The following is a 15215-nucleotide window of genomic DNA, read 5'->3' on the forward strand; positions in this document are numbered from 1 at the left end:
CCTGAGTCTCCTGAGCCCCTTGCCTTTGGTAGAAGGATTTTTTTCACCACTGAGGCACCTGGGAAGTCCCTTCAATTTGAATAGAGATTGTTAAATTGCCTCCATAGATGTAGTACCAATTTCATTTTGCCTAGGAAGATTTACAGGTCCATATAGGAAAGGAGTGATAATGAAGAATGACAACAAGAAAGAATATCATTTTACACAATAATTTAAGAAGTATTAAAGCATTGATGATAAAATTTTACAAGAAAATTCCTTTGTTTATTTTGGAGTAAATGTTTGGCTAAATTAAAAGATAATATGCTTTTTGTTTCATAAAGTATCATGACAGTTTTTTGATATAAATGAGACCTTACTTAAAAACTAAAAGGGGGGCTGGGGTGGAAAAAATAGGGGTGGACTTTTCTTTGGCATTTTTCTTCAAATAGGGATGTTCTTCCCTTTTAGCAGTGAGAGAAAAAATTCCTAAAATTATTTCTCAACTCATAACATTTTAATCAGATGCATCCATTTTAACAAAATGAATTTTCTGTCTTTAATTTCAAATTCTAGAGCAATGTAAGTCAACTGCACTGATTGGCATAATAGCAGAAAATACCAACCGTAAAAATTTAAGAGAAAGAAATCTTCGAGAAAAATATGACTATTTTATTAACAGGCAATATTTGAACAAAGTATTCAGTATACATTGTTGCAACAGCAATTCTTAGTAGAATTCTGGGGTTTTTTAAGTCAGATTTTTGTAGAGGTATAATTGACATACAGTGAAAAAACATGTATATAAAACTGAATCCCTTTGCTGAACACTAGAAACCAACCCAACATTGTAAATCAACTGTAGTTCAATAAGAAAGTTGAAAAAATAGGGGCTTCTCTGGTGATCTAGTGGTTAAGAATCTCCCTGCTACTGCAGGGGTCATGGGTTCGATCCCTGATGGGGAGAATCCCACATGCCACAGGGTAGCTAAGCCCCTGAGCCATAAATGCTGAGCCCTCACATGTGCCTAGATTCCGGGCTCTGCAAGGAAGAGCAGCCCCTGCTCGCTGCAACTAGAGAAATCCCACCAAAGAGTAGCCCCCACTCTCTACTACTGGAGAAAGCTGCAGTGCAGCAACGAAGATCCAGCACAGCTACAAATGAATCAATCAAATATTTTTTAAAATAATAAAATTTATACACAGTAAAATTTATCCTTTTTCAATGTTTGATTCTGTGACTTCTAACAAATGTGTGCAGCTATGTGACCACCACCCTAATCAAGATATAGAACATTTCCTTTACCCCAACCCTAATCATTTCCTCTTGCTCCTATATAATGAACCCATCAGTTCAATCCCAGTTCCTGTCAACCACTGATGTACTTTCTGTCCCTATACGTCACCTTTTCCAGAATATCACGTGAATGGAATCATATAGTAAGTAGCCTTTTAGATCTGGCTTCCTTCACTTAGCAAGCCTTTGAGATCTATCTATTCTCTTTGCATATCTCAGTAATTTACCCCTCTTTATTGCTGAGTAGTATTCTATTACTATAACACAAGACTGTTTAGGCATTCATCAGTTGAAGAGCATTTGGGTGGTTTCTACTTTAATGATTATGAATAAAGTTTATATAAACACCCATGCACAAGATTGCATTCGGTCTTTAAACTGATTTTCTGAAAGCCACTTCTAGATATATGAATTGCTAAGTCATAAATATACCTACATAAATATTATTCTACATTAAGAAACTCAAATAAATTATTTATTATTTATCTAATGTTTTGTTTATTAAACACCTACTTTATACCAAGTACTGTTCTAGGCAATGAATAAAACAACTGTCAAATGTTGGTACGCCCAAATTTATCACCAAAATGATGTGTTGATAAGTCAAAGCTGAGTTTATTGCTTACTAGTAAAACAGACTAGTACTTTGATGGTTTCAGTAGCATTTCCAAGGGGAATTTGGGATATTTATAAGATTTTGGGGTCTGGACTAAGGAGTTTTTTCAGTTTAGGAGGCTTGATTGGGATTGGGTAAGAATCATGATATAGTAGGTTAGGATTAGCAGACACAGCAAGGCAAAGGTTTTTAAGAGTCTTGAGTGTGTATAGTTTTTATTGCTGCTTTAACAAATTACCACAAACATTTCAAATCAACTATACCTCAGTAAAAATAAATAGGGAATTCCCTGGCAGTCCAATGGTTAGGACTCTGAGCTTCCACTTCAAGGGACCTGAGATTCAATTCCTGGCGGAGGAGCTAAGATTCCACAAGCTGAATGGCATGGCAAATAAATAAATAAAATTAAGACACCTATTGAAAAGTTGAGTAGTTCAATGTTCATTAAAATGGGACTTTGAGAAATTTCCATTTCTGAAATGGAAAGTTGCAATTTTTCTGTTCCTGCTTGAATGGTTCTGGAATAGTAGTAATGTTGAAGATGACAATGAAATAATAAAATTATGTCCATGTTGATAGTAATCCATGTGGATATAAATAGTTTCAATTCTGTGTCTCACTTTGGAGCCATTTCTCAGCCTGAGTTGGAGAACGTTAACATCTGGCCATGATCAATCCAAATCTTCACTGTCACTTGTGGTATCATGATTTTTGTTGTTCAGTGGCTAAGTCATGACAGACTCTTTAGAACCCCATGGACTCCAGCATTCCAGGCTCCTCTGCCCTCCACTGTCTCCCAGAGTTTGCTCAAATTCATGTCCATTGAGTCAGTGATGCTATCTAACCCTCTCATCCCCTGCCACCCTCTTCTTTTGCTTTCAGTCTTTCCCAGCATCATCATGATTAAGAATCAAATTTCGGGGGAGTGGTTGTTTCAAATTGCACAAGTACCAGGTTTTCCCATTCTTAATCCTTCTGGGGAATGCTCAGGAAAACTAGAGAACACTTATATTAGTTACTGCATTTGAGGGCCCAGAGAGCTGGAGAATTATTTATATAACTACTCTTGTTGATCACTGTTGAAGGCCTGTTGCATGTAAGAAGAGCAAACTATAGCAGCCAGAAACGTTTTCGGGGCAAATAAAATCAGGAACATCTGCATAAACTAAAGTTACACTGACATTTCTGAAATAGTGGACGTGAGGGACATGGGTGGGCATCGACAATTGCTGCTTCAGTGATAATTATTGTACACACTATGTATCAGGCAAATACTAAACATTTTGAGATGCATTATTTACATTTTTTACCTTGTCTTCTCTATCTTGTGTGCTACCACCATGCTGAAACCAATCACCAAGGTAACCATCAATTCCCACACTGTCAAATCCAAAAGTTGAATCTTTGTCTTTACCTTTTTGTTTTACACAATGAACCATTTTCTCTTGTTTGAGATACTTTCCTCTCTTGGTTTTTGAGATGCCACACTCTCCAAGATGTCTGAACACTTGATCTTTAGCTCTTTTCTCTCTGTTTCTTTCTGGGATTGGCAATTTTTCTGTAAAGGCCAAATAGTAAATACTTCAGGTTTTATAGGCCAAGTGGCAAAATCAAGGATTTTGTGTAGGTACAAAATAGTAGATTAAAATTTTTTCCATAAATTTTTCATGAAATTCAAAATGTAGTAATTAAGCTTTATAATTCAAGTAATTATAAAGAATTATTTGTAGTGAGAATAATAATTTTTCTTTTTGGGCAGGGGATGAGGATAACATTTCACTTACTTGGAATTCAAAGTTATTATTTCTTATCATCAAATGTGATTTCAGATTTTTTTTTTCCCCACTTTGCCAGATATTCTTCTGTTAGTGCTTATCTGTAGTAAAGTTTCATGTATTTCATTTTCAAAAACATCTTTTCACAGGTAGGTATTGCCAAATACAGATAGGTAATATTACTTAAGAATATTAATTACTGAGAATTCCCTGATGGTCCAGTGTTTAGGACTCCATGCTTTCACTGCTGTAAAGTCTAGAAACTTCCATAGGTACTGCAGTTTGAGCTCAGAAAAGACATATGCTGCAAATTTGTATGGTAATAGACATTTTACTTGTATCTTTGGACAGCACAGGAAGTATATAAAGCAACTTGATATTGTTTGTGATTTAAAAAAATTATTGTTGCCGAAATGAATTGACTGTAGTAAAATTTCACATATATACAGTTTGCTTTGTAATTGAGGTTGAACTTGTTAAGAAACATGATTGAGTCTTCAGTAAAAGCTCATTTCCAAGCTATTTAGTGTTCAACAGTGGCTAAGGGCACTTCTCATTCACAAAAATCCAACTGACAACATTATTCACAATAGCCAAAATGTGGAAGCAACCCAGATGAATGGATAAGCAAAATGTGGTATATTCATTAATGAAATATTAATCAACCTTAAAAAAGAAAAATTTGCACATGCTACAACATGAATGAACCTTGAGGATATTATGCTAAGTGAAATAAGCCAGTCACAAAAAGACAAATGCTGTATGACTTTACTTATAAGAGGTACCCAAAGTAGTTAAATTCATAGAAACAGTACAATGTAGTTTTCAGGGGCTAGAGTGATGGAATGGGGAATTATTGTTTAATGGGTATAGCATTTCAATTTTGCAAGATGAAACAAATTTTGGAAATGGATAGTGGTGATGATTGTGCTTAATATCACTGAATGGTACACAAAAAAATTGGCCAAATATTAAATTTTATGTTATATTTATTTTACCACCATTAAAAAAAGTTTTCATCTCAGTCCAGAGCTCAAATAATCACAATAATATTTTACCATTACTAAGCCATCAAACTGCGACGTGGTATAGCAAATGAGGATATTCAGGTATATTTCTGAAAAAAAATTCCTGGAACACATGATGGTTAAATCCAGAAGAGGAAATAAAGTTCACTCTTGATGCTGTTAGTAAGATGATACATGATAAATTCAAATATTTACAAGGCTTTAAACACCTTACATTTTCCAAAGCTTTGTAAATTTGTTCAAATAAGTTTTTTCTCCTCCACACATGTTCGTTTGTTGTTGTTGTTTTTGTCATGAAGTCATTTCTGACTCTTTTGTGCCACTGTGGATTGTAGCCTGCCAGGTTCCTCTGTCCATGGGATTTCCCAGACATGAATACTGGAATGGGTTGCCATTTCCTTTTCCAGGGTATCTTCCTGACCCAGGGATCAAACCCATGTCTCCTGCATTGGCAGATGAATTCACTACCACTGAGCCACCAGTACCACCATCAATTTAACATACCTTATTCAACACAACTGCAGGTTGTACGGAATTCGGGTTTTCACAACTTCTTTGAAAACATTCTCTTTTGTAGTTGTTTCACACAGACTACTCTTAGTGGTAATTCTTTAGTCACTTCAAACTCTATATTGATTCTTCAAATAAACAACTGACTGATACCAGCGACAACTGTGTACTCATCAAGATTCAAGTACCTATATCTAAATGGAATAGCATTGAAAGTCAAAAAATAAATCCTCATATTTATGGTTGAAAAATTCAACAAGGTTCTAAGACAATTTTCAAAGGGCAAACAACCTAGTCTTTTCAACAAATTGTGCTGGGACAACTGGATATCCATATGTAAAAGAATTCTATTGGATTCCTACCTCACAGCACATACAAAAATCAACTCACAGTAATCCAAGCCCTAATTGTGAGAGCTAAACCTATAAAACTCTTAAAAGAGAACAAAGGCATAAAGCTTCAAGATCCGGAATAGCCACGGCTCATTAGATATGATACCAAAAGTACAAGCAACAGAAGAAAAACATGAACTGGACTTCATCAAAATTAAGAATTTTTTGTGCTTCAAAAAAACAGCATCAAGAAAGTGAATAGACAGGACTTTCCTGGTGACTCAGTGGTAAAGAATCTGCCTGCCAATGCAGGAGCTGCAGGAGACACAGATTCGATCCCCTGGATCAGGAAGACCCCACATGGCGAGGAACAACTAAGTCCATGCACCTCAGTTAGTGAGCCACTGCTCTGGAGTCCATGCTCCACCACTACTGAGGCCATATGCAGCAACCACTGAAGCCCACGTGTCTAGAGTCTGTGCTTTTCAATAAGAGAGATCATTGCCACAAGAAGCCAGTACCCAGCTAGAGAAAGACCTCTTGCCGCAACAAAGACCCAGCCAGCCAATAAATAAAGAAGTAAACAGATATTAAAAAAAATAAAAAGAAAGTGAAAAGACAAAGACAAATACCCAATTTTTAAAATAGGCACAGACGTTCTTTTTTTTTCTTGCCTTCCTCAAAATTTTAAACATAATGCTATCATATAACCCAGAGTCCTAGGTATACACCCAAGAAAATTACAAAAAAAAAAAGGTCCTCACAAAACCTTGCACATGAATGTCCACAGTAGCATTATTCGTAATAGCCAAAAGATGGAAAACAAATGAAACACTATAAATGAACCTTGAAAACCTTATGCTAACTGAAAGAAGTCAGTCACAAAGGACAATACACAGTATGATTCCATTTATATGAAATGTTCATAATATGGAAATCTATAGAGATAGAAATCAGTGATTACTTATGGCTGGGTGCTTGTTGGGGAATGGGTAATGACTGCTAATGGGTACAAGATTTCTTTGGCGGGTAATAAGAATTGATTCTGGTGGGGGTTGTATAACTCCGAATTGTACACTTTCGATGGGTGAATTATATGGTATGTTCATTAAAACTCAAGAAGCTATTAATATTACAAAAAATAAGTCAAGGAAAACCAATTGATACCCCTTTGTTTTTTAATTGACTATTGCTCTCAATGTCTTTAACTCTGAGCAACTGTTCTCACAGAAAGGTTAATACTCTTAAGCAAGTTTATTTGCTCTGGATATATTTATTTGGCTGCTACTATCAAACATGATTTAATGAACTTGTCATCATTAAATGACTTTTCTTACTTACATAATGCTGCTGCTGCTAAGTTATTTCAGTCGTATCGGACTCTTAGCGATCCCATGGACTGCAGCCTACCAGGCTCCTCTGTCCACGGGATTTTCCAGGCAAGAGTACTGGACTGGGTTGCCATTGCCTTCTCCACACTTACATAATGAGTCACTCAGAAACTTTAGTTGCAGCCTCCTTTTCATGTTTAAACATTTTTGGAAGAAATTAAATTGTAATGAGGTGAAAATTGAAGTTGCTCCGTTGCGTCCGATTCTTTGTGATCCCATGGATTGTAGCCTACCATGCTCCTCCGTCCAAGGGATTTTCCAGGCAAGAGTACTGGAGTGGGTTGCCATTTTCTTCTCCAGAGGATCTTCCCAACCCAGGGATCAAATCTGGGTCTCCTGCGTTGTAGTCAGATGCTTTACCATCTGAGCTACCATTGTACATCAAATCCCAAATGTCTTTTAAACAAGTAAAATCTCCAGTGTTTTCTATGATCTAACCTCAGAAGTTGCATTCATTTCTGTAATATTCTATTGGTTGCACAAGAAAACCCTATTCAGTGTGGGAAGGGACTGAGAAGGACATGAGCACCAGGACTCAGAAGTCATTGAGAGCCATTTCAGAGGCTACCTACCACAATGCCTTGTTAAGAGAAAGGACTCAACAAGAACTGCTGCTATAAAAATGATTCTAATGCAAACATTAGGAAAAGTAGTTAGTACAAATCCACACGTGCTTCATAGTCTCTATACATACCCACATTCTCATAATAAAATCCAAGTACACTATTGAGGCAAATGAGAATATTAATGATTTTGTTATTATTCACTCTTTCAACAGTTATTGGTAGAGTGCCACTGATATACCAGGTAGTATTCTAAATATCTAAGTTCTAGGCAAGCAAGTGCAAGTGAACACTCAGTCGTGTCCGACTCTTTGTGACCCCATGGACTGTAGCCTACCGGGCTCCTCAGTCTGTGGAATTTTCCAGGCAAGGGTACTGGAGTGGGTTGCCATTTCCTTCTCCAGGTTCTAGGCAGTAGTGAACAAAATGGTCCTTATTCTCATGGGGCTTCCACTTTAGTGTAAAAGAAAGAGAAGAAAGATACACACACACACATACAACTCTAAACTACTTCCAGGTATAAACATTAAGAGGAAAAAGCAGAGCAAAGGGGTAGAATCAGTTCAAGGGCTATTTCCCCTAGGTTGGCTAGGAAAAACTTCTCAGAGAAGATGAACTTTGAGAAGAAGCTTGAATGTAATCTTTTAAAAAATGTATACTTTAAAACCTATGAGCATGAGGTTTTTAAAATTATTCCATAACAAATTGCTCAAAACTTAGTGGCTTAACACAACAATAACCATTTATTGTCTCTCACAATTTTTATGGGTTAGGAATTCAGGTGTGGCTTTGCTAGGCAGTTCTCGCTTGGGTCTCTTAACAGGCGGTAGTCATATGAACACTTAACTGGGAATGGAGGCTCTCCTTCCCAGGTGGCTCCCTGACGTGCCTGGCAGTTGCTGCTGACTGTTGTTTGGAGGACTCAGTCCCTCTCCACAGGGGTCTCTCCACAAGGCTGCTCATACCACAGAGGCTGGGTCATCCTAAAAGGAATGTTTCAAGAGACAAGGCAGAAACTGTAATGCCTTTTATGACCTCAAATCTGAAGTCACAAACAGTTGCTTCTGTATTACTCTATAAATCACAGAAGTTAGCCCGTATGCAGTGTGGGAAGGGACTATACAAGGACATAAACAACAGGGAATAGGATCTTTAAGAATCATCTTGGAAGGGTAGTTACACCAATCGAAACCATAATTTTCCTTTATGTGATTCAAGCAGTTTACATAGAGAAAAAAACTCCATAAATGAACAGTAAAATCTACTTTTAAAATATTGGTTCAATTTCCTTTCCAGCCCTTATTTACATGCATAACCTGTGTAAATTAACACAGAACACTCCACCCAACTATAGCAGAATATACATTCTTTCCAAAGTGCACTCAGAACATTCACTAGGGTGTATTTACTAAGGCAACCCATATTCCAGATCATAAAATAAGTCTTAATAAAGGTAGAAGGATTCAAGGCATATAAGGCTTTGAATATGGTATCTTATTCATTCATGAACACCCATATACCTGGCCTTGGGGCTCCAAGTATATCTGACCATGGCGGAGTTAAGGTAGAAATCAGTAATAGAAACATCTCTGGAAAATCCCTCAATATATAGAAACTGAATAATACACATCTATGTAACCCATTGGTCAAAGAAAAATTCCAAAGGAAAAACTAGATAATATTTATCTTTTCAGTTTATAAATTTATAAAAGTATAAAATCATAGTTTTGAAAATGTGAGTTCTCTCTGTGGGAAGATTTTTAAATAAAAATTCAATTTCTTTATAAATATACAGGTATTTGGGTCATTTGTTTATTCTTGAGTGAAACTTGTTCGTTTGGGTTCCAATGAATTTTTCTATTTTATTAAATGAGTAAAGTTGTCTTGCTATTTCCTAGTGTCTTTTTAATATATGTGGAATCTGTAGTGATAGCATCTCGCTCATTTCTGATATTGGTAATTTGTCTCTTCTCTTTTGTCCTGAGCAGTCTGGCTAGAGATTTACTGGTTTTTATTAAACTTCTCATAGAACTACTTTTCCTTTATTTTATTTATTTATTAGCTGCGCCATGGGGCTTATGGGTTCTTATTTCTGTGACCAGGAATTGATCCAGGCCCTTAGCAGTGAAAGCACGGAGTCCTAACCACTGGACAACCAGGAAATTCCCATAGAACTACCTTTTAGGTTCGTTGACTTTCTCTATTATTTGTTTTCTATTTCACTGATCTCTGCCCTTGTTCTTTATTATTTCCTTTCTTCCAGTTGTTTCAGGGTTTATCTGCTCTTCTTTTTCTAGTTTATTAAGGTGCAAGCTGAAGTCACTGTTTTGAGACATTTTTCTCTAATATTTAGTGCTATTAATTTTCCCAAAGTATGCATTCACAGCATCCCACAAATATTTTGCTTCCATCTTTAGTTTGTTAGAAATATTTTGTAATTTTCCTTTTGAGTTCATTTTTGATCTGTGAGTTATATAGAAGGGTTGTTATTCAGCTTCCATATGTTGAGGGATTTTCCAGAGATGGTTCTGATACTGATTTCTAGTTTAACTTCACTGTGGTCAGATATACCTTGTATGTACTATAAACAAAGAACAAAAGAGCATTTTTGCTCACCAACCAATTCTACAGGGAATAACCTGCTGCAGATGCTCACCAACAGCACACTGCTTCACACAGAGGAAAGGATGATCTCAGGATGCTCTGTGCTTTGGACAAGCAGGCCCCTTAGATATATATCTCAGGAAGATTTTTAATGAACTCAGATTCTTGCATCTTCCCACATATAGGAAAGCACTGAAACCATTAATATCTATTCTTTGTGACTCAAGAATACCAAGCAGAGATAAAAAAAGCCTTCCTCAGTGATCAGTGCTAAGAAATATAGGAAAACAATAGAATGGGAAAGACTAGAGATGTCTTCAAGAAAATTAGAGATACTAAGGGAACATTGCATGCAAAAATGGTGCACAATAAAGGACAGAAATGGTATGGACCTAACAGAAACAGAAGATATTAAAAAGAGGTGGCAAGAATATACCGAATAAAAAAAGAATACACAGAAGAACTATACAAAAAAGATCTTCATGACCCAGATAACCATGATGGTGTGATCACTCACCTAGAGCCAGATATCCTGGAATGTGAAGTCAAATGGGCCATAGGAAGCATCACTATGAACAAGGCTAGTGGAGGTGATGGAATTCCAGTTGAGCTATTTCAAATCCTAAAAGATGATGTCGTGAAAGTGCTGCACTCAATATGCCAGCGTATTTGGAAAACTCAGCAGTGGCCACAGGACTGGAAAAGGTCAGTTTTCATTCCAATCCCAAAGAAACGCAATACCAAAGAATGTTCAAGTCAGTCAGTCAGTCAGTTCAGTCGCTCAGTCGTGTCCGACTCTTTGCGACCCCATGAATCGCAGCACGCCAGGCCTCCCTGTCCATCACCAAACTACCGCACAGATGCTCACCAACAGCACACTCTGCTTCACACAGAGGAAAGGACGATCTCAGGATGCTCTGTGCTTTGGACAAGCAGGCCCCTTATATGTATATCTCAGGAAGATTTTCAATGAACTCAGATTCTTGCATCTTCCCACATATAGGAAAGCACTGAAACCATTAATATCTACACGCTAGCAAAGTAATGCTCAAAATTCTCCAAGTCGGGCTTCAACAATATGTGAACCATGAACTTCCAGATGTTCAAGCTAGATTTAGAAAAGGCAGAGGAACCAAAGATCAAATTGCCAACATCTGCAGGATCATTGAAAAAGCAAGAGTTCCAGAAAAGCATGTACTTCTGCTTTATTGACTACACCAAAGTCTTTGCCTATGTGGATCACAACAAAATGTGGAAAATTCTTAGAGATGGGAATACCAGACCCCCTGACCTGCCTCCTGAGAAATCTGTATGCAGGTCAAGAAGCAACAGTTAGAACTGGACATGAAACAACAGACTGGCTCCAAATAGGAAAAGGAGTATGTCAAGGCTGTATATTGTCAGCCTACTTATTTAACTTCTATGCAGAGTAGTAATACTGTTAGTTGCTCAGTTGTGTCTAACTCTTTGTGACCCTATGGACTATAGCCTGCCAGTCTCCTCTGTCCATGGGATTTTCCAGGCAAGAATACTGGAGTGGATTACCATTCCCTTCTCCAGAGGATCTTCCCAACCTAGGGATTGAACACAGGTCTCCTGCATTGCAGGCAAACTTTTTACCATTTGAGCTACAGGGAATACCTGATATATACGCAGAGTACATCATTTGAAATGCCGGGGTGGATGAAGCACAAGCTGGAATCAAGATTGCTAGAAGAAATATCAATAACCTCAGATATCCAGATTATACCACCCTTATGGCAGAAAGTGAAGAACTAAAGGGCCTCTTGATGAAAGCCCCTCCTCTTTTAGAGGAGAGTGAAAAAGTTGGCTTAAAACTCAACATTCAGAAAACTAAGATCATGGCATCCGGTCCCATCACTTCATGGCAAATAGATGCAGAAACAATGGAAACAGTGAGAGATTTTATTTTATTGGGCTTCAAAATGACTGCAGATGCTGACTGTAGCCATGAAATTAAAAGATGCTTGCTCCTTGGAAGAAAAGCTTTGACAAACCTAGACAGCATATTAAAAAGCAGAGACATTGCTTTGCCAACAATGGTCCGTCTAGTCAAAGCTATGATTTTTCCAGTAGTCATGTACGGATGAGAGATTTGGACCATAAAGAAGCCTGAGCAATGAAGGATTGATGTTTTTTTAACTGTAGTTAAAGAGTTAAAATCTGTTAAAGAGTTAAGTCTGTGAACTCTTGGGAGTCCCTTGGAGGGCAAGGAGATCCAGTCAGTCAATCCTAAAGGAAATCAGTCCTGAATATTCATTGGAAGGACTGATGCTGAAGCTGAAACTCCAATACTTTGGCCACCTGATTGGAAAAGCTGACTCAATGGAAAAGACCCGGATGCTGGGAAACACTGAAGGCGGGAGGAGAAGAGGAGGACAGAGGATGAGATGGTTGGATGGCATCAGCGACTCGATGAACAGGAGTTTGGGTAAGCTCTGGAAGTTGGTGAGGGACAGGGAAACCTGGCGTGCTGCAGTCCATGGGGTTACAAAGAGTCAGACACAACTGAGCAACTGAACTGAACTGAACAGTAATCTGTTGTTCTTTTATTGCTAAGTCATGTCCAACTCTTTTGTGACTCCATGGACTGCAGCCCATCAGGCTCCACTCTCCACAGAATTTCCCAGGCAAGAATACTGGGCTGGGTTGCCATTGCCTTCTCCAGGGGATCTTCCCAATCCAAGAATCGAATCCACATCTCCTGCATTGACAGGTGGATCCTTTACCACTGAGCCACCAGCGAAGCTCTAGAAATCTTTTACCAAGATATATACCTGATTGCCAAAACTGTCACATATAAACGGGATTTTCTCCTACCTCTTGGGAGCAGTTTACTCAGAACTACTCGAGTGACTTCCCTGGGCTTCCTGGTAGCTCAGTTGGTAAAGAATCTGCCTGCAATGTGGGAGATCTGGGTTTGATCCCTGGGTTGGGAATATCCCCTGGAGAAGGGAAAGGCTTACCCACTCCAGTATTCTGGCCTGGAGAATTCCATGTACTGTATGGTCCGTAGGGTTGCAAAGAGTTGGACACGACTGAGCGGCTTTCACTTCCATTGAGTGACTATCTGCTGGGCTATAGTCCTTAGTAAGACCCTGAATAAAACTCACAGCTCTAATTCATTTTGCAGTACAGCAGAAATTAATACTACCTTGTAAATCGATAATACTCCAATAAAAATGAATTACAAAATTAAAGCTCTTATATCATTAATTTTTCTATCAGTTGACTTAAATCCTATTACCTTTATTAAGACTTGTGTACAATCTGAAATATGGGCTACTTAGGTAAATATTCTTGGTACACTTTCAAAAGAATGTGTATTCTGTTGTTGGATAAAGTGTTGTATAAATGCTTATTTTGTCAAATTTGTTGGTTGTGTTGTTCAAGTCTTCTATACCCTTAGTTATTTTCTGTCTACTTGTTGTGCCAGTTGACAAGTATGGGTATTGAACTCTCTGACTATAATTGTGGATTTATTTCTCATTTTATTATTTCCATCAGTTTTACTTCACTTGTTTTCAAAGTCTGCTATTAAGTATAAATGTTTAGGATCATTATGTCCTCCTGATGAACTGACCACATTTCAAACTCAAGATGAGTATGATAACTCATTATCTTTAATAACTTTAATATCTTTAATACCTTTCTTTGATCCTCATAATATTCCCTTTTCTGAAATCTACTAGTCTGATATTAATATAGCCTCTCTAGTTTTCTTTTTATTAGTGTTAGCATACCTATGTGCCTATTTTATTTAAGGTACATTTCTGGTTGGCAGTACTTCTTACTCTTTTATCCAATTCAATAATCCTTAACTTTTAATTGGAGCTTTGATTATTTATGTACAGGGCTTCCCTGGTGGTGCAGAGGATAGGATTCCACCTGTCGATGAAGGGGACCCAGTCCAGTTCCTGGTCTGGGAGCGTTCCAAGCGCTCCCAGTGCTGTGGGGCCACTGAGCTTGTGTACTACAGCCGCTGAAGCCCACACCCTGGAGCCAGCAAGTCGCAGCTACCGCAGCCTGTGGTCCTAGAGCCTGTGCTCCACAACGAGAGAAGCCCATGCACCAAAATCAGAGAAGGACCCAGTGCAGCCAAATATAAACAAATAAATAAAGCAGTGTGTGTATGTCAAAATATATATAGATTACATGTAATGAGATTATGTATAATGTAGAAAAAGTGATATTTTATTTTCTTGAGCTCCAAAATCACTGTGGAAGATGACTGCAACCATGAAATTAAAAGATATTTGCTCCTTGGAAGAAAAGCTATGAGAAACCTAGATAGCCTATTAAAAAGCAGAAACATCACTTCGCTGACAAAGGTCTTTATAGTCAAAGCTATGGTTTTTCCAGTAATCATATATGGATGTGAGAGTTGGATAATAAAGAAGGCTGAGCACTGAAGAATTGATGCTTTTAAACTGTGGTGTTGGAGAAGACTCTTCAGAGTCCCTTGGACTGCAAGGAGATCCAACCGGTCAATCCTAAAGGAAATCAGTCCTGAACACTCATTGGAAGGACTGATGTTGAAGCTGAATCTCCAATCCTTTGGCCACCTGATGCAAAGAAATGACTTAGAGCCTGATGCTGGGAAAGATTGAAGGCAGGAGGAGAAAAGGATGACAGAGAATGAGATGGTTGGATGGCATCACCGACTCAGTGGACATGAGTTTGAGCAAACTCAGGGAGATACGGAAGGACAGGGAAGCCTGGCAGGCTGTAGTCCATGGGGTCGAAAAGAGTTACACACAACTTAGTGACTTAACAATGAGATTATAGACATGATTAGGTTTAAATCTGTCATGTTGATATTTATTGTCTATTTGTCCCATTTCTATTTGTTTTCTTTTTCCTCTTTTACTCTTTTTAAAATTCCATTTATTTCCTTTTTTTGGGTTATTAGATAGAGTGATTTGTTTTGTTATTTTGCTGGTTTATAGGGTTCATAGTATATTTAATTATTTCCTCTAGGACACTATATCCACACAAAGACCTATACATGAATGTTCATAGCAGCTTTATTTGTAGTAGCCAAAAACTGGAAACAGTCTAAATATCCATCAATACATGAGTGGATAAACAAATTTGGT

The sequence above is a fragment of the Budorcas taxicolor genome, chromosome 7 (assembly GCF_023091745.1).
Source record: "Budorcas taxicolor isolate Tak-1 chromosome 7, Takin1.1, whole genome shotgun sequence".
Lineage (NCBI taxonomy): Eukaryota > Metazoa > Chordata > Mammalia > Artiodactyla > Bovidae > Budorcas > Budorcas taxicolor.